Genomic DNA, 22,481 nt, shown 5'->3' with positions numbered 1-22,481 from the left:
AGGCATCTTTCAATGGAGCAAAAGCTCCCCTCACTGTGTCTTTCACTCCTTCTTCCTGGTTCTCTTCCTTGGAACCACAGCAAAACAATTTTTATCCTGTTCTCTCAAACTGCTCTCCCCCCACCATTTATTTCTTCGCAGCTGCTGAGCAGATCTGAAGGTGCCCTTAAGTCATCTGTGGATTCCAGCTTCTGGAAGTTTCTTCTCCTTCTCTCAACAACTTGAGTGCACCATAAAGTTTAGCAAGACAGCTCCTCTTTGTTTTCTTTTTTAAATAAAAACGTTCAATTATGACCACATCCATCAAGTATAGTTTTCTAATGATCAGGTCTTAGGTGGTGGTCAGCCCATTACCAGCATGTTAATGGGACATTCGGGCTGGGGTGGTCTTGAAGCCCAACAACTTAAGTCACCATTAGCTGCTGCTGCTTTAAAGAGTCCACAAAACACCCTCCCTAATGATTTAACAGCTTGTTTCTGAAAACACATTAACCAAGGGAGCTTTTAAATATTAAGAAATAATTACACCAACTCAGTGTTGTCCTTCTTCAAAATTGCATCACATCAGGGCTCCACTAGATAAATTAATTTAGTAAAAGAACACAGGTCTTCTAAAAATAAAAAACTGTACCCAATGAAAGGTTATTTCTAGTTGATGGCAGGAGGGTGGACAGAGGGAAAGGAAGAACTAATGAAAATATTCTGACTACTTTCTCAGATGAATGCTTAGAGCGGCTTTACTCCAGCCAAATGAATTCACCATTATTTGCATTTCTAACTTTTTTTTTTCTTTTTCTTTTTCTTTCGTTTTTTTTTTTTTACCATCTTCAAACCAGCTGGGGTCAGATTAGAATTGGGAGAGACTAGAAGATGCCTTTGAAACCAATATGCTCTGGTCCAACCATAAGAGTTTGTTATAAACCTAGAACCTAGAAGCCCAAAGAATCACCTGGTGATGTGGGTCTGTTACATCAGGGCAGATAGGAATGGTTTTACCTCTACTTGAATAGGAAATATGGTTTGGGACAAGAAAAAACAGCCTTCTAAGAGTCTATAACATTATCCCCACATCAGGACCACAGAGGCCAAAAATTCCCCCATTAAATATCATTCTCTTTTTGGAGAACTGATGAAAATTCAAATAAACCTAGATAAGGATATGTGGGTCGTTTATATTTGAATGTCAGTGAGTTTAATTGATTCTCCTCCCCTGCCCAAACAAGACCCTGGGTAATTAGAGGTCGCAGGGCACATACGTGGGGAGGGCTTTGAAGGAAGGAAACGGAGAGGCCTACTTCACAGCCTTGCAGCAGCCAAGGCCAGAGGGCAGACTCTGGGACTCCCAGGTCTGCTGGCCTCCTGGGGCCAAACCTGTCCATCTCCATGTCCTGCTATGATATGGGACAGAACAGACCTCAGCGACAGCCTAACCCTGCGTGGATTCTGAGAGCACAGACCAAGCAAATGGGGAAGCCACGTGGCCTGCTGGGGCTGGAGCAGATTTTTGTGGAATAAACTCCTACCCCAGTCGTCCGTGGGTGTCATGAGACTTCATTTTTTCCATTGCTGTTTCCTTTGCAACAAAGCATCTCTGCCTTTTGGTCACCTTTTGAAGTTAACGGCAGGGCGTAGCTGCATATCCGTACTTTTATAGGCTTCCTAATGACCTGCTTAATTATTTGCTTTCTTTGGGGCCAGCTTTGCAGCTGACAGGCACCGAGAGTCTGGGCACTGATGCAGTCTGGTCTCCCTGATGCATCTAGTAGAGTTCCAGGCATCTTCATTACTGAATTCCAAGAGACTATCTCCCTGGGGCACCAAGGCTTGAACGTGAGGCTTTATTTGTGTTTTATTTATTCATTAGATTGGCAGAGGCCTTCTCTCCAGAGAGCTGTAGGTGACGAATATGAAATTAGCATCTGCATTTCCCAACAAAGTCAACTGCTCTGGAATTGTTTGCAGCCTTTCTTGTGTTCTGAGGTTTAAACAGATTGGGATCAAGAACATTTAGGTCTAAGCTCAGGGTGACAAAAGCATACCAACTTTTCCACCCATACTGTTGGCAGAAGTTGCTGTTTCGGTATAGATTTTTTTTTTTCCTTCTGAGTCTGGACAGAGTCTCGGAATTCTTCCTAATATAGCGTTCAAGGCAGCAATTATGATCTATCCAAGATATTGTTTGAGTTGGGTTCTCTTTGCCATCTTTCATCTCAATCCTTCCTATTTCCAAAGGTACTAGGAAGTGGTAACAAACCCTTTCTTAGACCTTTCTTGTGGAGTATAAACTTGGCCAGGGTCTACTTTGGATGTTCATACTCTAGTGAGTGTCTTGAGAGTGTATTTGATAAAGTGCACCCGAAAGTGAATATGTTTCTTAGAGTTTCTTGTAACCCTCCCGTGTTTGCATGTAAAATGTCTAGTGCAGCATCTGACATATAATAGACACTAAATAAATTAGGTGTAAATTAGCTGTGATGAGCATGGGTTTCATTCGCCATTTTTTTTTTTATTCCCCTAGTTATAACCCACCTACATTTTTTACCATGAAAGTAGGTCCTCCTTGCCATTGAAATCCAGATCTACATAAAAACAGAGCTTCCCCGGAATCTTGAATATTTAGTTCTTATTTTATCAGAAACTCCGAGAGAGTAAATCTTATTGAATGTGGTACTTTATGTCTCCCTCCCCGCTTCCTCCTCTTTCCCTCTGTCTCTGTGCATCGTCATGGATTCTGGTGACTATTTTCTGGTAGGCTTTGACACCTAATAGCCATCAGCTGATTGCATCCAATTAACAGCCATTATATCCTTCAGTTACTTTCTGTTTATTGATCTGCTAAGATTTTATTCTTCAGAAACATAAACAACATGCCATTTAATTCGGCCTCAGGACTGTTGCTAAGCTCCACAAGAGAAGCGTTTAAAGAGGCAGGGCCTGGGAGGGGCAGAAAGGTTATCTATTACTCTTTGGAAGACGTGGGGGAAGACATCGGGTTAAACTTTGATCACTATCATTTCACCTTTGGACTTTTATTAAAACTGTTTGACACAGCTGTGTTGGCAGATTGAGTAGGAAGATAAATGGGCCTGTGTGAATAGGTTTAATATCAAAACTGGATATGAGACATGGCACGTTATTCCATCCAGAAATTGTTCACGTCTGCAAGATTTGCAGGTTGCTGTTGGTGATCCTTTCTGGCTCAGGGGGCCAAAAGGTGAACATGATTGAGGTACCTTTCGCTATGAATATTTCACAGCCTGAGTATCCCTTTTTCACTTGGGGCTGTGTGCTGACTGAGGGCTTCTTCAGGATGAGTCCTCAGTTGACTGATGAATACAAAACGCCTCTCTGAACAAAAGGCATTCAAGATTCGCTGAAGACAAGACAACCTACTTTGGTTTCTGTGTCTGGTACCGGGGTATCAACGGAGATAAAACACTGAGTGACAGGGAAGCGAAATACAGAATAACACAATCTATTGTTCTCCCATTGACTGTAAGTATAATGGGAAAGTTAGCGAGTCACCGTAATGTCATGGACCGCTGTGAACTTGGGAGAACTCAAGGATCAGAAAGTAACATGAAACAAGGAGGGAAATGAAGATAATATTGGGTTACTGAACATTCTCAAATTGTACTGAAACGCATCCCATCCCTTTGGAGGGGGCATGTTTTTGACAACGAAGACAATGGGAAGAAACTGGCAGCTGTAACAATATCACCATTTTCTTTTACTATGGGCCGTAATGTGAACTTCTTAGAAGACACCTTCTTTCACCACAGCTTTGTTGTACAGTCTATTGAGGAGCCCAGAGACCAAAGTCATTGCCTTGTTCCGGGGCTGTCTAAAACCAAGGAACCTGGTTCTGCCAGCCAACGCCAGCTGCTCTGTTGTGAATTGCAGAGCAGGTTTGCAGCCAAGGGCAGACGAAAGGAACTGAGAGGGAATGAGAGAAGCAAAGAGAGGGAACAGGCAGGGTGAAGAATTTGGAGCAAAAGAGTGAAAGAGTAGGAAAGGAAAAATTAAGGTGGTGGAAGAAATAAACGAGAAAAAGAATTTTCATGGGAGGGGATGGGGAGAGACTGTGACTACCATTCCTGGGTCCAAGCGGGGCTCCATTCAAACAAAACAAAACAAAACAAAACAAAACAAAACAAAACAAAACAACAACAACAAAAAACTGAATCACCTTCAGAGCGATTTTCTTAGAGCCAGAAATTCAGTCCTGGATTAACTATTTTCTGGGAGAAATTTAGCTGATGCCTGGTAACATTTTAAAAATCTGTGATACCCTCACACGAAAGCATCCTTTCCCAAGCACATGCCATGGAGAAACACCTGTTCATCAAGGGTCCTTACCTAAGGTCTAATTGCAACTCACAAGAGAGCTAATGAATCCTATGGACTCTCTGTTGTAGAAAAATGAACATAAATATACAGATACCAAATTTTGCACACAAACTCAGTGGGTCCACACATTCCCAAAGTCCATTCATAAACCTCTCAGAATTCCACAGACGTGGGTTAAGAATTGCTACCCCAGAATGTCTAACAAAGAGTTGGCACAGAATAGGTGCTCAATAAACTCTTACTGTGTTGACTTATGCAAGTATTCTTCTCCAATGAATATTCTAGTTGGCTAAAATTTACCATATATGCCTTCACAAATAACTGATTGTCAAGGAACTGGAGATAAGTACAATATTTTCAATATGAAAACTATATTCATTGCAATATAACCTTTTGTGCTTTTTGATGATTCAGAAGGCACCTAGGAAATCTTTCAATAATAAGATAGGAATCTGTACATCAGCGATCATGGTGCAGTAAAGCTGTAAACAGAGAGGGAAAACAAGATGGGTTTGAATCTGCTGTCACCCTAACACATTCTCTAGGAGTAATTTTTCTTAAGTAAGATAGGGTACTGGTATAATCCCTTGTCTCTTCCATCTCCCTTAATAAAAGGAGAGTGGAGAGTAGTTTTACGTTTTAGCTGCTAGCTTAACTGAAGATAGTTACATTATGAGTATTGGTGTGAGGAGAATGTAAATACACTGCAGTCAGCCTCTGTGCTCTTTCCCCCATGCAAACCAAGCACTTCCATCTCCTACCCTCACTATTTGATTTATTATAGTTGGAACTGAGAAAAAACTTGGGTGGCCTGGCTGATTAAGGATCAAGATAAAATGAGTCAGGTTGTTCCCCGGAGCAGTTAACTGAGGCCCAGAATGAGTATGAAGAAAGAGGAGGGCCTGAATTAGCAAAGCAATAATGGCAGTTCACCTTGAGGAATCAGTGAGAAGATGTGGCCAGTAATCGGGAGAGGAGGACTAGCTTCCGGGGATACTGGGAGCCTGTAGAAAAAGACAGGTTAGGTAGGATGGAGTGAGAGGCGTCAAAATTATTCATATTATAGGAGCATCACTTTTATTCCTTACTGCATGCTTGGCCTTGCAATGGATCACCTGGGTCTAAAGAAAGAGAGAATGGCTGAATAGAAAATAGAAGAGCCAGAAAACTAAGAGGAAATGAATTTCTTTCTGACATACCAAAATACTACAAAGGGTTGGTTGATAAATATGGGAGTGGGAACTCTGGACGTTAAAAATGCAGACACTTCCCAAAACACTAAGGAATTAAGCTAACAAATGACTGCTTCAGAATATAAGCACCATTCATAGAAAATTCGTTCTAACTTGCACATGTATTTGAACTACACCATCTACTCCCACTCGCCATCACCACCACTGTTACCAACACTTACCAGAGTGCAGAATCTGAGTTCATTTTCTTCTCGTGTGTTAACTCAATATTACTGTAATCTTCATAATGATTCTATGAAATAAATATCACTCTCTTCATTTCATAGACAAGGAAAATGATGTTCAGAAATACTAAGTATCTCATCCCAGGGAATCCAGCTGGCAAGTGGCTGATGTACAATTCAAACTCAGGTTCTACCGGGGCTCCACAGGGCACCGTATAGAAAATGGTGTTTATTTCCAATGGCAATAATGGACTAATGGTGATCAAGGACCACTCTGGATTTTAGGGCGAAAACGAACAAACAAACAAACAGTCCCCAAGTCTGATCTTCCCAGCTGGACTTTTCCCAGTTTGGTCCATGGTTATTTATAGCACCCTATTTATAACTCTGGAGTAGTGGCTGATCTTGGCTATGTTTAACTTGCTCAAGCCTGAATTTCCTCTTTTGCTAGATGAGGCAATTACATTTAACACTCTGATATTTTTTACCTTTAACACTCTTTGACTTTATTAGCATCTATATCTGGTATGCACGAGACATTTTAGACACTGCTGGAGATATAGAATTAACCATGGTGGGGCTTGCAAACTCAAGGCTCCCCATGGGGCCATGAGTATTTCCAGAGCAAACACCGTGTCATTCATCCCTGTACCTCTGCCCAGCCCCTCCCCATGCCCAGCTCACTGCCCGCATATTATAGATACTTAATGAATGTTTTTCAAAAATATAGGAAAGAAGGCAGCTAGTCATTTTAAGTAGTTAACACACACACAAAAATTGGCAAATACCCTAGAAGCACTAGGGCATAACGAGACAGGTCACAGAAAGGAAAAGAAATACCAGCTGGAATGATCAGGAGGGCTCCATGGAAGAGTTGGCTTCTGAGCTTGAATGATGGGCAGGGCCTTGATAGACAGAAATGTGGCAGGAAATTTGAGAGACATGAAAGTTCCCAGTAATCTGGTTTTATCTGAGCAGCGATGTGTATTAAGAGATGGTAGCGGTAGATAAGACGAGAAAGGAGAGTGAGGTTGAATTAGTAAGAGCCTTCAGTTTTTGAGCTTTACAGTTTAGACTGATCTATAAGAAATGAGGGTTTTTTAAATAAAAAAGTGGCAGCAATGATTATGTCATATTTATAATTCGATCAACATTGAGCATTGTACGAAGGCACTTCCACATGTGTTCTTTTAATCTTATTTAACTAATGACTCAAAAGAACTCTGTAAATTAAGTAGTTTTATGGTATGTTAATTATATCTTAATAAAGTATATGATAAAACCACCTCCGTTTGTTTTTTGTTTTTTTTTAGATGAGGTTGTGTAAGTTCTCACCCAAAAAAGAAGCAGCCAAAAATCGTCCTCTTCTAAAGCTATGTTTTAACTATTGTGGGATGCCCTTTTTACCCTCAAGATATAGAAAGACAGGAAGACAGAAAAAGGAAGGAAGGAAGGAAGAAAGGAAGGAAGGAAGGAAGGAAGGAAGGAAGGAAGGAAGGAAGGAAGGAAGGAAAGAAAGAAGGGAGGAAGGAAGGGAGGAAAAAAAGGAAAAAAACAACCCTCAGATTTTCAGGGTTTTCTGGCCCTGTGGGAAGGAATTATAGTGAACAAAAAGTCCAATTGTTGTCCAAATTAATCTCAGGTCAGATAGACCATTATTGAGCTCTTAACTTATATAACAAAAAATCTGTTTCTTTCCAATACCGTCTCCTTAACCAGGTCCAAGAAGATGTTTTTTTAGGTGCCTGGATTCAACTTGGCAGCTTCTTAAACTCCGGTCTATCACTGATATATACATATACTTTTTTTCCTGAAGGTGGAAATTCCAGAATTGACAACGCTGCTGTTAAGACCTTTCTTGAGACAGTTCATTTAGGAAGATTGGTTCCCATGGGACACACCTCTTGGAGTTACTTGAGTGTGTAAACGAAATTTATTTCCAGGCAAATTGGCTTATAAATATGAACTAGCCCATGCAAGGCAGTCCATAGGACAAGTCTTGAGGGAAATCTTCTTTCTACTTTATTTTGTGAAAGACCTACTGGGTAGCTCCTTTTCTCTGACTAGTTTAGCTCACACTTAATGCGACCATTCCTCTTAATTTACTTAATACAGCAGTTCCCAAGGGCTTGTACACCCGTAATTGGACAGTTGAGATTAGGAAGTTAATAAAACTGACACACAGGGAGGTTTTATAACTCTGTAAGCAACTTTTTATTGGCTGAGGCTTTCTGAAAGCTCACTTTAATTGTCTCTTGAGCAGCTTCCCTGGTCCTATCAGCCACCAAGAGATAACAGACAAGATGAAGAGTCACCCACGTTGGGTAAGCTCTTCATTCAACTCTTCATTAAAGGACTTGTTGGCAGTGAGTGGAGAAGATAAAGTTGTTTGTCGTCAGGTTAACTTGAAATAAAAATATAAAAAGCCACTCAAGGACTTTAATTTAAATCTTAATGTAAGCCTCTTGTTTTGAATGCATTGTTTAAATTGTCCTGAAACATTGCAAGTTTCTCGTTATTTCTGGAAATTGTAGTTACTGTTAGCTGCTGACTGCTACCATGTTTCCCCCAAAATAAGACCTAGCCAGACCATCAGCTCTAATGCATCTTTTGGAGCAAAAATTAATATAAGACCTGGTTTTATTTTACTATAATATAAGACTGGGTCTTATCTAACATAATATAAGACCAGGTCTTATATTAATTTTTGCTCCAAAAGATGCATTAGAGTTGATGGTCTGGCTAGGTTTTATTTTGGGGGAAACACGGTACTTATACTAAGATCCTTTAGAAATCCCCCAAAGACGATGTTCTTTAGAGGTATAGGGGCAGGGAATCTGTTCTGTGGTGTTTGTGGGAGATGGAACCATTGGTGGGGCTGGAAGCAGGCAAACAGAAATGTCAATCCTAGGGGACAAGAGTTGGTGTGCGACCAGCAAGTTTATCGCTAAACATCTACAGCAAACAATGCTCCAGCTCACCACAGTTTCCTACTCTCTCCATGGTGATCACTTCTCCCCACTTCCAAGTCCTAGATCGGAAGCTGTCTACAGACCAGATGAACCTCAAATTCGCCCAGCAGCTGCTGTCAGGGCAGAAATCTGGGGTTGGAGCCACCTGAGATTCCTATTAAATTGATAAAACCTCCCCAAAGGGTTCAAGGTCTTTACAGCAAGGACATCTTGCTCCAGGATTTCATACAGAATTAGAACATGGGAGTGTCATACTCAAGGGCTGTCAAGGAACCCAGAGCCAAGAGGCTCTTAGGTGAGTCCCAGCCCAGTCTTCTTTCCCACAGGGTGCCCAGGGGAAGCTAACTCTGTGCTACCTGACTCCTTTCAGTACCTTCCTCTCTATAACACTCCTGCTTGTATTGACTGTGGTTCCAGAAGGCTCTAGAATCCCTCCTTGGAGCAAAGACCCCCTGAGGGATTAAGGAGACTTCTGGAGGACCCTCGAGAGATGGACAGGGTTGATGGCAGCCAGGGCCAACTAGCAGGGCTTCTTCCAGCTACCAGGGAGATGTGCCATCGTCCTTCTCCCATGCTGGCTGGGGAAATGGAAAGGGTGGGTCCAGATAGGAGGATAGAATCATAGAACATTAGTAACAGAAGCAGATATATCTCCTCAGCCACATCTGGTTGTTGGTAAGGACGTAACATAGTTTCCATCACGGGTCCCAATACATGGGCTTTGGAACCAACTAGGCCCAAGCTGTCATGCCAGCTCCTCCGCTCATGTCCTTAAACCTCCGTCTCCTTATCTTCCTTCATCCCACCTTGCTAACCGACATTTACCGAGTGGTTACTCGGGGTCAAGCCTGTTATAAGAACTTTATATGCATTAACTCACGTCATCCTCACAACTACCCTATGACTTAGACTAGAGTCTGTGAGCTCCGTTCCACAAATGAAGACACGGAGACCCAGAAGAGCTGAGTAATTTATCCCAAGTCACACCACTAGCACTTGACCAAGCAGGGATTTGAATCCAGGTGGTCTGGCTCTACCATCCATGCTCTGGACACCACTTTACCTTGCTTCTTCAGGATTAAATGAGAGATTGATTTGTATATACTTTAGACGACTGTCCTATTGTATAATGCCCATTATAAAACATAGAAATCAGAAATTAAAAAGAAGAAATGATGAAAAACAACAACAGAAGTCCAGATAATTACTGCTGCTCTTAAGGAAATGGTCTTGCTCCCTCTCCTCTGAAGACCACTGAGAACCCCACGTTGTCGCATCTGGCCCACAAAGATTGAAGAGAGAGCCGTGACCATCAGATGACCACACCTGACTGACTTCTCATCGGTTCAGTCCAGTTTTTAAGCTAGATAGATCCCTTGTGGGGCAGCAGGACCCATCACAGGCAAATCTGGGAGCACAGCAAAGCAGCTTCTTCAGTCTCTCGTTTCTATGTCCTCCCTTCATCAGCCCCCTGCTCCTGGCCTTCTCAGATGCTCGGTGGTGACCACCCCTTCTTCTGCCTCCCCCACTTGAACAAAAATACCTAATTTCCATCAGTCTATCTGTGCTTATTCTCTCACACCATCATTTTCACTTTAAGCCTTATGTCTGATTAAATTTTCAAAGGTTTGGTTTCCTCAACAGCCAAATGGGGATACTTCCCCGTGTATACAAGTGCTGTGACGTTTCAATGGGGAATCTCTTTATGGCCATGCCTAGCATGGTACCTAGAGAGTGCTGGCATGCGACAAGGCCATGGAGTCTGAATCTAGAAGGAAAGACACTGCTCCCCCTTACAGGGGAGTAAATGACAAGAGATATTAACCTAAAACTACACCACATCCTGCTACACCCCATCCAAGCTGAATGGCACTAGGCTGGCTGGCTGTTAACTTCCAGGACCTTCTGCCCCCAAGAGGCTCTGGGTGAGTGGTACCAAGATGGGGATGCTGCCTTTGACTTCTTCATTCGAAGATGGGTCCTGACAGGGACTCCCTGTAGCTCAGTCTTCCAAACCCCATAGCACATACAGGCATTAGCTCCCCTCCTCCCCCAAGCCCCTTTCTGCTCCCGGATCTCTCTGACCACTCCGGAGGGAGGCATGGTGCGGAGGCCAGAGAAGGGAGGCGGGGGAAGGCTGCCCCACAGGGCTGAAGGGCAGCTGTTTATATTATAATTAAGGTTTTACAGCATAAACTGAAATGTAGCTTGACTATTCCAACAAGGCGCTGGAGGTAATTACCACTGCTAGAGGCGTTCTCTACTGCCAATTATTTCCCTCTCTAATTGAATAACTTAGGCCACATTGTAGAGGGGTGGGGAAAGGGGGAGGCTGCTTTCAAATTGGATGTTCCTTTAGCGGCCGTACCTCACCTTTCTCCTAACATCCTTTCCCGGGGGTGTGGTATAGAGGATACGGATGCAGGTCCTGGAGTTCCACCACTCACTAGCTTGGGCGGATTTCTTAAACTCCCTAAGTGCGCCCCTGTCTCAAAAATGGGTCTAATTGAAGTATAGACTTCATAGCACTATTGTGAGGAGTAAATAAACGATACTAACCCTATCACACAGAGAACATTGAACAATTTGGGCTTAAGGAAATGATACCCACAGAGGGTATGTCTATGGAAGGAGAGGTACTTGTGTCTTCCCTGATGAGATGGAGGGGATTGAGGCAGAAACCACACCTCAGTCCTATGTGAAACAGGTTGGTAAGCGAGGGCCAGCACCAGGTAAAAGGGTGTCTGCTTGGCTTAAAAGGAGTAATTTTCTTTGATTTGTAGAGGAACTGGCCCCTCCCAAGAAGGTTACACGGATCCCCAAGATATCTAGTCTCTGGAAGGGTTCATCGCACAAAGTGCCAAAGTATGCACTCCACCCTGGTTACCTCGCCAGTCCCCGGGGAAACCCGTGATTAATGTCACATACATTTGTAGGGCACGTTCTACTTCTCACATTTTAGTCTACATTCTGTCCATTATCTCCTTCAATCCTCGCAACCACCTGGTAAAGAAAAGTATCGCTCCTGGTTTACAAATGAGGAAATGGAGGCCAAGGGAGACTAAATGAATCACATATGCTCAACCAAGGCCTGAAACACAGGCCTCCTGCCTCTCGTTTTCCCCATTGCTCCACAGGAAGGAGGCCCATTCGGCTCCCAGAGTTAACCACACACTCCTTCGCAGTGTCCAGACCCTTGGCCGTTGACATCACGGTGTGTTTAAAACATCTCAAAAGCCAGAGACAGGGTTCTCAAAATTTGGTGTGCACACAAGTTTCTTGAAAATGTGTTTTCAAATGCAGATTCTGGGGCCAGATTCCCAAGGGTTCTGATTCCCCGAGTCTAAGAGGGGATTGGGGAACCTGAAGTTTAACAAAGCCCTCTGGTGTTTCTGGTTTCAGTGGTTCAAGGATCACACTCTGAGAATCACCGAACTAAGAGAACTTAGGATGTGTAGTGGAGGTCTCTGAAATACCTACCACCTGTGTGACCTCAGTTAATCGCCTTAAACTTTCTGAATGTCAGCTTCTTTAAACGTGAAGGAAAGTAATGATATTGACCTTCACGGGGTTTTGTGAGAATTAAGTGAGATAATGCACGGAAGGTGCTGAGCACAATAAAAAGTGTTCAGGGGCCGGCCCCGTGGCTCAGGCGGTTAGAGCTCCATGCTCCTAACTCCGAAGGCTGCCAGTTCGACTCCCACATGGGCCAGTGGGCTCTCAACCACAAGGTTGCCAGTTCAACTCCTCGACTCCCGAAAGAGATGGTGGGCTCCACCCTCTGCAACTAAAATTGAACACAGCACCTTGAGCTGAGCTTCTGCCGAGCTCCTGGATGGCTCAGTTGGTTGGAGCATGTCCTCTCAACCATAAAGTTGCTGGTTCGACTCCCGCAAGGGATGGTGGGCTGCGCCCCCTGCAACTAGCAACAGCAACTGGACCTGGAGCTGAGCTGCGCCCTCCAGTAATTTTCATAATTGTTAGCCTTACTGCTGCTGACGTCATTAATATTGAAATATAGCCAAGCTCTGTGTTACTCAAGGGTAAAGAACTATAGGTAATACCTTATTCTTTGGAGTCATTACATCTTTAGAAAATTGGGATATAAAAGAGACATACCTATGATTTGATAAACTTAAATCATTTTTTAATGAGTGACTCATTTATACTCATTTAGCTGCCTTCGTGTGGGGCTGTTGGTAGATAAGCAACCATTTGGTCCAACAGGAGTTGGTACTTTAATTGGCAGACCCTGGTTAACAGTAGGAAAGGGAGGCCTCTGGCTGGTATACCGAAAGGGGCTTCTTGAGAACTGGCTTTAAATTGATGCAATCTGCACAAAAAATCAACAGCAGACAGCAATGATGTAGCAAGGACCTTGACCCTATGCCCAGACATGCCCAGATACTTCCTAACTCTCCTCCACCCTCCTGGCACTTGGGCAAGTGCATCCGGGACCCCGGACAGCCTCCCACAGGTCTGGTATCTGGGTGGAGGGGACTCTGCCTTCTTCCTGCAAACAGTTTGCCCTGAGGCTGCCATAGGACTGCTTCCCTTGGTCTCCCTGGGGAAAGGGAAGAATAAATATTAGAAGAAAGGAAAATAGATGGAGCTAAGTAGATGGCCTACAGACTGATCTCTCTCTCTCTCTCTCTCTCTCTCTCTCTCTCTCTCTCTCTCTCTGCATCAGAATTTGACACAGACTCCTGGTGAGGTGTGAATTCACTGTGCTAACAAGGACTATATAGGCTCACTTGTCTGGGGCCAGGGGCCTGGATTTTGTGAGAGAGCCTCTTAGAAATTTATCATTTCATCCAGGCCACCTCCATCCCATGCTTTATTATGGCCAACTAGACACAGGAAACCAAATTTCTGATTAGAGAAGGCCCAGAGACATTCTTGGGTGCATTTTGGCATCTTGAGCAATGCGTTCCAAGAGAGGAATCTTAGCATCTCCACAACCCAATAGGCTGGGGACAGGTGTACGTCAGTGCTGAGGTGAGAAGAGTCACGCTTTAGCCCTTCCTTTGGAAAGTGAATCCCTTCCTTTGGAAAGAGATTCAGGTCAGTCTCACTCTAAGTTTTTCTCTAGAATCTTCCTCCTTTAATCTTCCCTTCTTATTCTGCTATCATTCATGACCTTCATTTGTCTCTATCACCTGCTCCTATAATCTGTTCTCTGTACAGCAGTCACCGTGATTTTTCTAAAGCATAAGTCATATCATGCTCACCCCAAATCCTCTAATGTCTTCTCTGTGGCTTTTTGCATCTCCGAATCCCCATGCAATGCCAGCTCAGTGCTGGGCACACAGTGGGCTCAATCTATGCCTGAAGAATGGCTAACGAATGAAAGACAACACAGAGAGGCATGGCAGCACCATCAGGGTGAGGGGACCAGGCATCTCCATTCCAGTCCTCCATTTCCTCCTATGGAAGTCCAGAAGGAAACACTGCAGATAAAAAAACTGGTACTCTTTTACCTAAAGTCCAGCTCCACAGTAATGTTCTTTGTTTGTGCTAACTGGTGGCCGTAAACATAGTAAAATCACATATTTGCCTGGAAACCTGCTGTCTTTTAGGCAAAAATATTCAAGACGTTAGTCCATATTTTCTCTCCCTCTTTCTGTATCCATTTCTATCATCCCCTTCTCCATGTCCAAACAATTTAACACATTCAAACAACTTAACCAACGACTGTCATCTTGATACCCTGTAAAGACACCTTGTCTCTAGCCCCTCCTCTTCCCCATCTTCTCCTTCTCCAACTAGTCCTCCAGGCCACAGGCTAGTGAGGCCACAGTCCCTGTGGCCACTCAGGTCTCCTTTTCTTTATGATTCATCTCCTAGGAGACAAAATTACCAAGAACAGGAAATGCATACATGAGACTGCTGGGAAAATGTGGTTTGGGACACACGGGTAAGCAGGAATGCAGGTCACCCACTTCACTCAAAGCAAAGAGGTGGGGAGAGGTTGCCCTCGATGGGGGCGTTTTGTTTCAATATTTTCATTTGGGGAAAATAGGACAATACCACTCTTCATTTCCCTCAAGAAGGAGCCCCTTCGTGATAGGTTCCTAAGGCTCTGAAAAGTTGCCATCCTCCAAAATGAAAGCATAAGGGTTGCATTTAGGTCCGAAAGAACTGCTATTTCCAAGAAGTAGGTCTGACAGTGCCCCATGGTCAGGGACTTGCACTGGGTGACCCAGGAACCAATGTCTGGTGATGCCCTCTGTGTCTCCCCATGCCCACTCAGTCGCATCTGACACAGTATACACTGTCCTTCTCGAAGCACCTTCTTTATTAAGTATCCAGGGACCACAAGCTCCTGGTTTTCTTCTTACATCCAAGGACTCTCTTTTGCTGGGTCTTCCACCTCTTCCTAATAGTTGGAGAAACCTGGGACTCAGTCCTTGGACTTCTTCTCTATTCCTCTACCTCCCTTTGTCATCTCTCTCACGCATGGATTTAAATGTCAGGTTGACTCATAAGAAACAGCTGATATTCCATCTTTTTCACCTGCGAAAATAGCAATTCCAATGTTTCCACTTAATGCTATATATGTCTATGCTAACTCCCAAATTCGTATCTCCATCCCCTGGCCTCTCCTTGAGCTCCAGAATCACTTATCCAACTCCCTACTTGACACCTCCGCCTGGATGTCTAATAAGCGTCTCCAAATTAACCCAGGCAGTTCAGAGCAGCAATCTAGCCTCCCTGCCAGGTTTGCTGCTCTCCCAGTCTCCCCGTCTCAGCTAAGGACAATTTCACTCTTTCAATTGCACAGACCCCAAATCCTGTCGTTCTCCTTGCTTCCTCTGTTTCTCTCAAATGCTACAGAAGTAAGTCTGTTAGCTTTAACCTTACTTCTCACATCTCCCCTCCTATCATACTGGAGGTGTAGCCTCCATTAGTGTAACAGTGTCCTAACTGGTTCCTGCTTTGACCTCACGACCCCCTATAATCTGTTCTCTATATAGCAGTCACCGAGATCTTTCTAAAGCATAAGTCATACCATGCCACTCTCCCCACCCCAAATCCTTCAATGTCTTCCCACCACATTCAGGGTGAAATCTAAACTCCTCGCCCTGCCCATTTTCTGGCCCCTGCCTGTCTTTCTAATCTCTGTGTCCTTTGCCTTCCTCACTCAGCTGTAAATCAAGGCCTTTGTACCTCCTATTTTTTTCTGCCTCTAATACTCTCACTCCACTCATTCAAGTCTCTATTCAGTTGTCACATCCTCTGGAAAGGCTTTCCCAGACCATCCTATTCTAGGGTAGCACTTCTCCCTTCACCCTGCATTATTTCATATACTTACCACAGGATAGTATATTATATAACCATGTGTTTATGTGTTCATCATATATCTGCCAACAAGAATCTAAATTTCTGAGAGCAAGGATTTTGGATGGCTTAGTAAGTGCCTCTATCCTAGTGTCTGGCACATAGTAGGTGCTCAAAAAACATTTACTATTTGAATGAATGAATTGGTGGGTGAATGTTCCAGGCCCACAGTTGCATAGGCTTGGGAGGCTCAACGTACACTTGATGACTGATAACCTGGGCCAACAATTCAATATTGATGTAGGATTGTGCTATCATGTAAGTTTGTAATTCTTGGGATATTTTCCTTAAATATGACCCATCCTACTTCCTCCTCTGATCACAAAGGAGGATCCCAGAGCAAGGGGTCAGGTTATCTCCTTCCATTTCATTTATCTAAAACATTAAGATTTTGCTCTTTATGCAGTGACTATGACATCTTGATGCTGGCTATCACAATCTCTCTCTCTCTCTCTCTCTCTCTCTCTCTCTCTCTCTCTCTCTCTCTCAGACACACACACACACACACACACACACACACATACCCCGATAATAATAAAAAATCAATCACAGACTTTTATTGAGATCTTATGTACCAAGCACTATTCTAACTTTCCATGTATATTATCTCATTTAGATGACTTAACAACCCTATAAAGCAGGTATGAATTTAATCTCCACATTCAAATGAAGAAACTGAGGTACAAAACGGATGAAGTAACATTTCAAAGTTTCCACAGCCAGTAAGAGAAAAGGCCAAATGTCTCTGAGATGTTGAGGTCTCTTATGAGCTACTGTCCATAGAAAGTCTTCCCCTCTCCCCCTCACTCCTGTTCAGATTTAGCTCAGATTGTTCAAACTCTGAAGAATTCCATACAGTCAAGGGCCACAAACATGAAGGACATCCTGTATGGCCGTGAGAAAGACCCTCGGTCCCCACACCTACGAAGGGGGTGTGATTCCAGCAAAAGTATAACTGAGTCAGTGACACAACGAGGATCTGGCCCCTCATTTAATCCTGTAAAGACCTCTGCATCCCTCACAGCTGACCTTCTTCCCCAGCCCAGTTGAAGGGCTGTGTTTTCCTCACACCCTCAAGTGAACAACCGGAATGCATCTAGCAATTAATTTACCCCCAACCTCCCTTGTTAGCTCAGCTCCATCTGGTAAACAGAAGTTCTGATGCGCCAGGTTCTCAACCCTCTCACCTGACAGGTAGCACCTAAAGAAAAATGCCTTTAGAAAGAAATGCAGCATTTGCACTGGCAAAAAACAGGGAAGCCCCAGGCCCCCAGGTGGATGCCCAACTCCCTCCATCCTGGGAGCAGTACCAACGGGTTGCTTGGAGGCCTGCGGCTTTTCTCATAGGAATGATTGACATGTGACACCAGAGCCTGCTCCCAGCAGGCCTCTGCCGCCTCAGCGGCAGTTCCAGGCCAGAGAAAAAGGAGTGGGGAAGAGGGAGGGGTGTCTCTCTAAGTGAGAGAGCAAGTGGAAAGATAAATGGAACCCCTTTAAATAAATTTCTAAAGGGGTTACAGGCCATTGGGAGAAGCAAGACTCCTAGACTATAGATAGAGCTCTGAAGCATCAATAAAGTGCCTCACATCCACCCTGCTCTTCTCCTGGATTCACCAAGTGCTTTCAGGGGTACCTCCAAGTCCCTTCATCACATCTGGGCAGGCTCCCCGTTCACAACACCCGTTCACTTCAGAAACAAAGACTGCCAATTCTTAAATATCATGTGCAAAAGCTGCCCATCTAAATGTGGACACAGAAGAATTTGAAGGCGTGCTCGCAGTGCAGGTCTCCAAGAGACTGTGTGGATTACATGAAGACATGAGCTGGGAGAGAAAACATTAGCTTAAGAAATCCCAAGCTTCTGCCCCAGTGAGTTCCCCAGGGCTTGGATGGAAGCTGAGTTGGGACTGAGGTGTCCTTATTGCTGTCCTATAAGATAGGCATTGCCGGCCCTTTGTACTGCACCCAGCCCATTATCACTGGATTGTCCAGGTTAGAATCACTCATCTGTTCCCCGGGACTCTGCCCTGCCACACGGAGCCTCACTTGTTTGGTGACCTAGGACATCAGTGAACCCCTTGCTAAGCACTAGTGACCTGTGTGACTTTCAAAAATCACTACCTTTGTGAGTATCAGTGTCTTTGACTGCAAAATGAGGCACTGAGAAAGTGATTTCTGAGGCACCATGCAGCTGCAATCTTCTGGAATTTAATAATGGCCTACGGTAAAATATTCAAAGAAGATCCTTTGCTTTTCGTGGAATGGTTGCCAGCAATTTCTACAAGAAGAAGCAGTAACATCCCCCATATAACCTGGCTCTTAAATTTTAATCAAAGACCTTGAACTAAGCACAGTCAAAATATGTAATGGCAGAAGTGGCTGATTGAATATTAAGTACATTGTTACCCAGATGTTTTCACCATCCCTCATGAGGGGAGCAATAATCTTATTGCTTGTCTTGAAAATTATTTACTAACCAATCCCTAGTTGCCCAGGACTATGATGGGCACTTTGGAGAATGCAGAAAACTAATATTATATCCATCTTTAGGGAAAAAAAGATGAATCTATAAAAGAAAACAACTAGAAATTAATATAAGAAATTTAGAATCATACTATAATTTTCAATGTTTAATATCTGACACCAGCTCATTTTAATGTTGACCAACTATAGAAACAAATGCTCCTTAGGGAAAAATCTGATCTTTCTGGATAAGATAATGCTAAGGTTGGTCATTTAAGTCAACATTATAAAGACTTTGGAGTGACATCATCAAAATGGCAGCGTGAGGTGAGCCTCTGGAAATCTCCCCTGGAATTTACAACAAATTGAAAAACTATAACTCCACAAAGGACCCCCTGCACAGCAGGCAGGCAAGATGAAGAGGCTCACTACTGAATTCACCTCAAGGTGGGCAAATTGTGCAAGCAGGGGAGGAGGGAAGGGAGAAGTGCGGTGACGGAGACTCGCGGGCATAGGACACAGACCTAGCTCAGTGCTCTGAGCTCGCTGCATCCTGGAACTACTGCAGCTGTGGGAGAGGGAAGAACTCAGACCATTAGGACTCTGCTTATGGCCCACAGGGCTGAGGGGACAGCATATAACACGGCTGAACCCAACACATGGCAGAGACCTCAAAGGAAAGACTGAGGGAAGAAGGCTGAAAACAGTGGTTTAAGCCCTCACTGCCAAACAGAGAATGGAAGCCTTAGGCACTGAGACTAGCCGCCCCCTCCCACCCTCACAGAGCTCGGTCCGTCCCCACCTGTCCAGTGCTAGAAGCAGAACAGTAGCAGTGTCAGATCAAAAGAACAGAATATTTGCAGTTCTTAGAACTGTGGACCACAGACACAGATTTGCAGCCCAACTCATTGTGGCAAAGGGGAGGGAGCTGTGGAAGCAGGACCTGCTGTGGTGATGGTTGCTGCCATTGCTCTGGGCCAATTCTCACAACTCATCCCGCATCCCATCTATCTGGGCGGATCCCTGCAGGAGTAAACAGAACTGCTGAAAGACACGGGCTCTGAATCTGGTGCAAGAAGAGCTTTGGAACTTCAAAAGCTCTCCACATCTCCACACGGACACGGAGCCTTGACAAAGAGCTGGTTCTTTGAAAAGATTAACCAAATTGGCAAACCGTTGGCTAGACTCACTAAAATAAAAAGAGAGAAGACACTAATAAACAAAATCAGAAATCAAAAAGGAGAAGTGATAACAGATGCCACAGAAATACAAAGGATCATCCAAGAATACTATGAAGGACTATATATCACCAAATTCAATAACTTAGAGGAAATGGACAAGTTCTTAGAAACATATAGCCTTCCTAGGCTGAACCATGAAGAACTAGAAAATCTGAAGAGACCCATCACCAGTAATGATATTGAATCAGTCATCCAAAACCTTCCCAAAAGCAAAAGTCCGGGACCACATGGCTTCACTAGTGAATTCTACCAAACCTTCAAAGAGGATCTAATACCCATCCTGCTCAAACTCTTCCAAAAAATTGAAGAAGAGACAGTACTCCCCAACTCATTTTATGAGGCCAACATTACCCTGATACCAAAACCTGGTAAGGACAAAACAAAAAAAGAAAACTACAGACCAATATCTCTGATGAATACAGATGCAGAAATCCTAAACAAAATTCTAGCAAATCGAATGCAACAATGCATTAAAGCGATTATTCATCATGACCAAGGGGTTCATCCCCGGGGCACAAGGATGGTTCAACATCCACAAATCCATCAATGTGATACATCACAGAAACAAAATAAAGGACAAAAATCATATGATTATATCAATTGATGCAGAAAAAGCATTTGACAAGATACAACATCCATTTATGATTAAAACACCTAATAAAATAGGTGTAGAAGGAAAATACCTTAACATAATAAAGGCCATATATAACAAACCCTCAGCTAATCTCATAATTAACGGTGAAAAATTGAAGCCCTTTGCCTTACGTTCAGGAACACAACAGGGCTGTCCCCTATCACCTCTGCTTTTCAACATAGTGTTGGAAGTCCTCGCCAGAGCAATCAGGCAAGAGAAAGAAATAAAAGGCATCCAAATTGGGAATGAAGAAGTTAAAGTTTCACTCTTTGAGGATGACATGATGCTGTATATAGAGAATCCTAAAGACTCCACCAAAAAGCTATTAGAAACAATCAACGAATACAGTAAAGTTGCCAGCTACAAAATCAACGTACAAAAGTCCACTGCATTCCTATATACTAACAATGAAATCTCAGAAAAAGAAATGAAAGAAAATATTCCTTTTGCAATTGCAGCAAAAAGAATAAAATACCTAGGAATAAACTTAACCAAGGATGTGAAAGACCTATATGCTGAAAACTATAAGAAATTTTTAAAAGAAATTGAAGAAGACACAAAGAAATGGAAAGACATTCCATGCTCATGGATTGGAAGAATCAACATAGTTAAAATGGCCATATTACCCAAAGCAATATACAGATTTAATGAGATCCCCATCAAAATCCCAGAGGCATATTTTAAAGAAATAGAACAAAAAATCATCAGATTTGTTTGGAAACACAAAAGACCCCGAATAGCCAAAGCAATCTTAAGAAAAAAGAACAATGCTGGGGGTATCACACTGCCTGACTTTAGCTTGTACTACAGGGCAACAATAATCAAAACAGCATGGAATTGGCAGAAAAACAGACACATACACCAATGGAATAGAATTGAGAACTCAGAAATAAAACCACATAAATATGGACAGACAATTTTTGACAAAGAAGCAAAAGACATACAATGGAGAAAAGACAGCCTCTTCAATAAATGGTGCTGGGAGAATTGGATAGCCACGTGCAAAAGAATGAAACTGGACTGCTATCTGTCACAATGTACCAAAATTAATTCAAAATAGATCAAAGACTTAAGCATAAGATCTGAAACAATAAACTGCATAGAAGAAAACATAGGTACCAAACTTATGGACCTTGGGTTCAAAGAGCATTTTATGAATTTGACTCCAAAGGCAATGGAAGTAAAAACTAAAATAAATGAATGGGACTATATGAAACTTAAAAACTTCTGCACAGCAAAAGAAACCATCGACAAAATAAAGATGCAACCAACTGAATGGGAGGTTTTTGCAAACAGTGCCTCCGATAAGGGGCTAATATCCAAAATATACAAGGAACCCATACAACTCAACAACATAAAAACAATCAACCCAATTGAAAAATGGGCAGAGGACCTGAAGAGACATTTTCCAAAGAGGACATACAAATGGCAAATAGACATATGAAAAAATGCTCAACTTCACTAATCATCAGAGAAATGCACATAAAAACCACAATGAGATATCACCTCACCCCACCTAGAATGGCTACCAACAACAAGACAAATAGTAACAAGTTGGAGAGGCTGTGGAGAAAAAGGAACCCTCATACACTGTTGGTGGGAATGCAGATTGGTGCAGCCGCTATGGAAGGCAGTGTGGAGGTTCCTCAAAAAATTACAAATAGAATTACCATATGACCCAGCAATCCCTCTCCTGGGTATCTACCCAAAAAATCTGAAAACATTTATCCTTAAAGACAGGTGTGCTCCAATGTTCATTGCAGCTTTATTTACGGTGACCAAGACATGGAAACAACCAAAATGTCCTTCGATAGATGAATAGATAAAGAAGTTGCGGTATATATACACAATGGAATACTATTCGGCTATAAGAAATGACGAAATAGTACCATTTGTAACAACATGGATGGATCTTGAGATTATAATGCTAAGTGAAATAAGTCAGACAGAAAGACCAGAGAACTATATTATTTCACTGACATGTGGTATATAAACCAAAAACAACAAAAGAGCAAGACAATCAATGAGAAACAAAAACTCACAGACACAGAGAATAGTTTAGT

General features: G+C 43.0%; 1 long non-coding RNA gene across 8 annotated transcripts in view; it reads right to left on the bottom strand.

Annotated features, from left to right (window-relative positions):
- The window catches only part of LOC109450593 (uncharacterized), a 209,605-nt gene that overhangs the window by 22,263 nt on the left and 164,861 nt on the right, over positions 1 to 22,481 (bottom strand). The gene's annotated exons all lie outside the window — the stretch shown is intronic.

Source organism: Rhinolophus sinicus, chromosome 11 (assembly GCF_057876585.1).
Source record: "Rhinolophus sinicus isolate RSI-liver-muscle chromosome 11, RSI-T2T, whole genome shotgun sequence".
In the NCBI taxonomy this organism is placed as follows: Eukaryota; Metazoa; Chordata; class Mammalia; order Chiroptera; family Rhinolophidae; genus Rhinolophus; species Rhinolophus sinicus.
The sequence above is the reverse complement of the archived record's forward strand: the minus strand, read 5'-3'. Positions and strand labels throughout refer to the sequence as shown.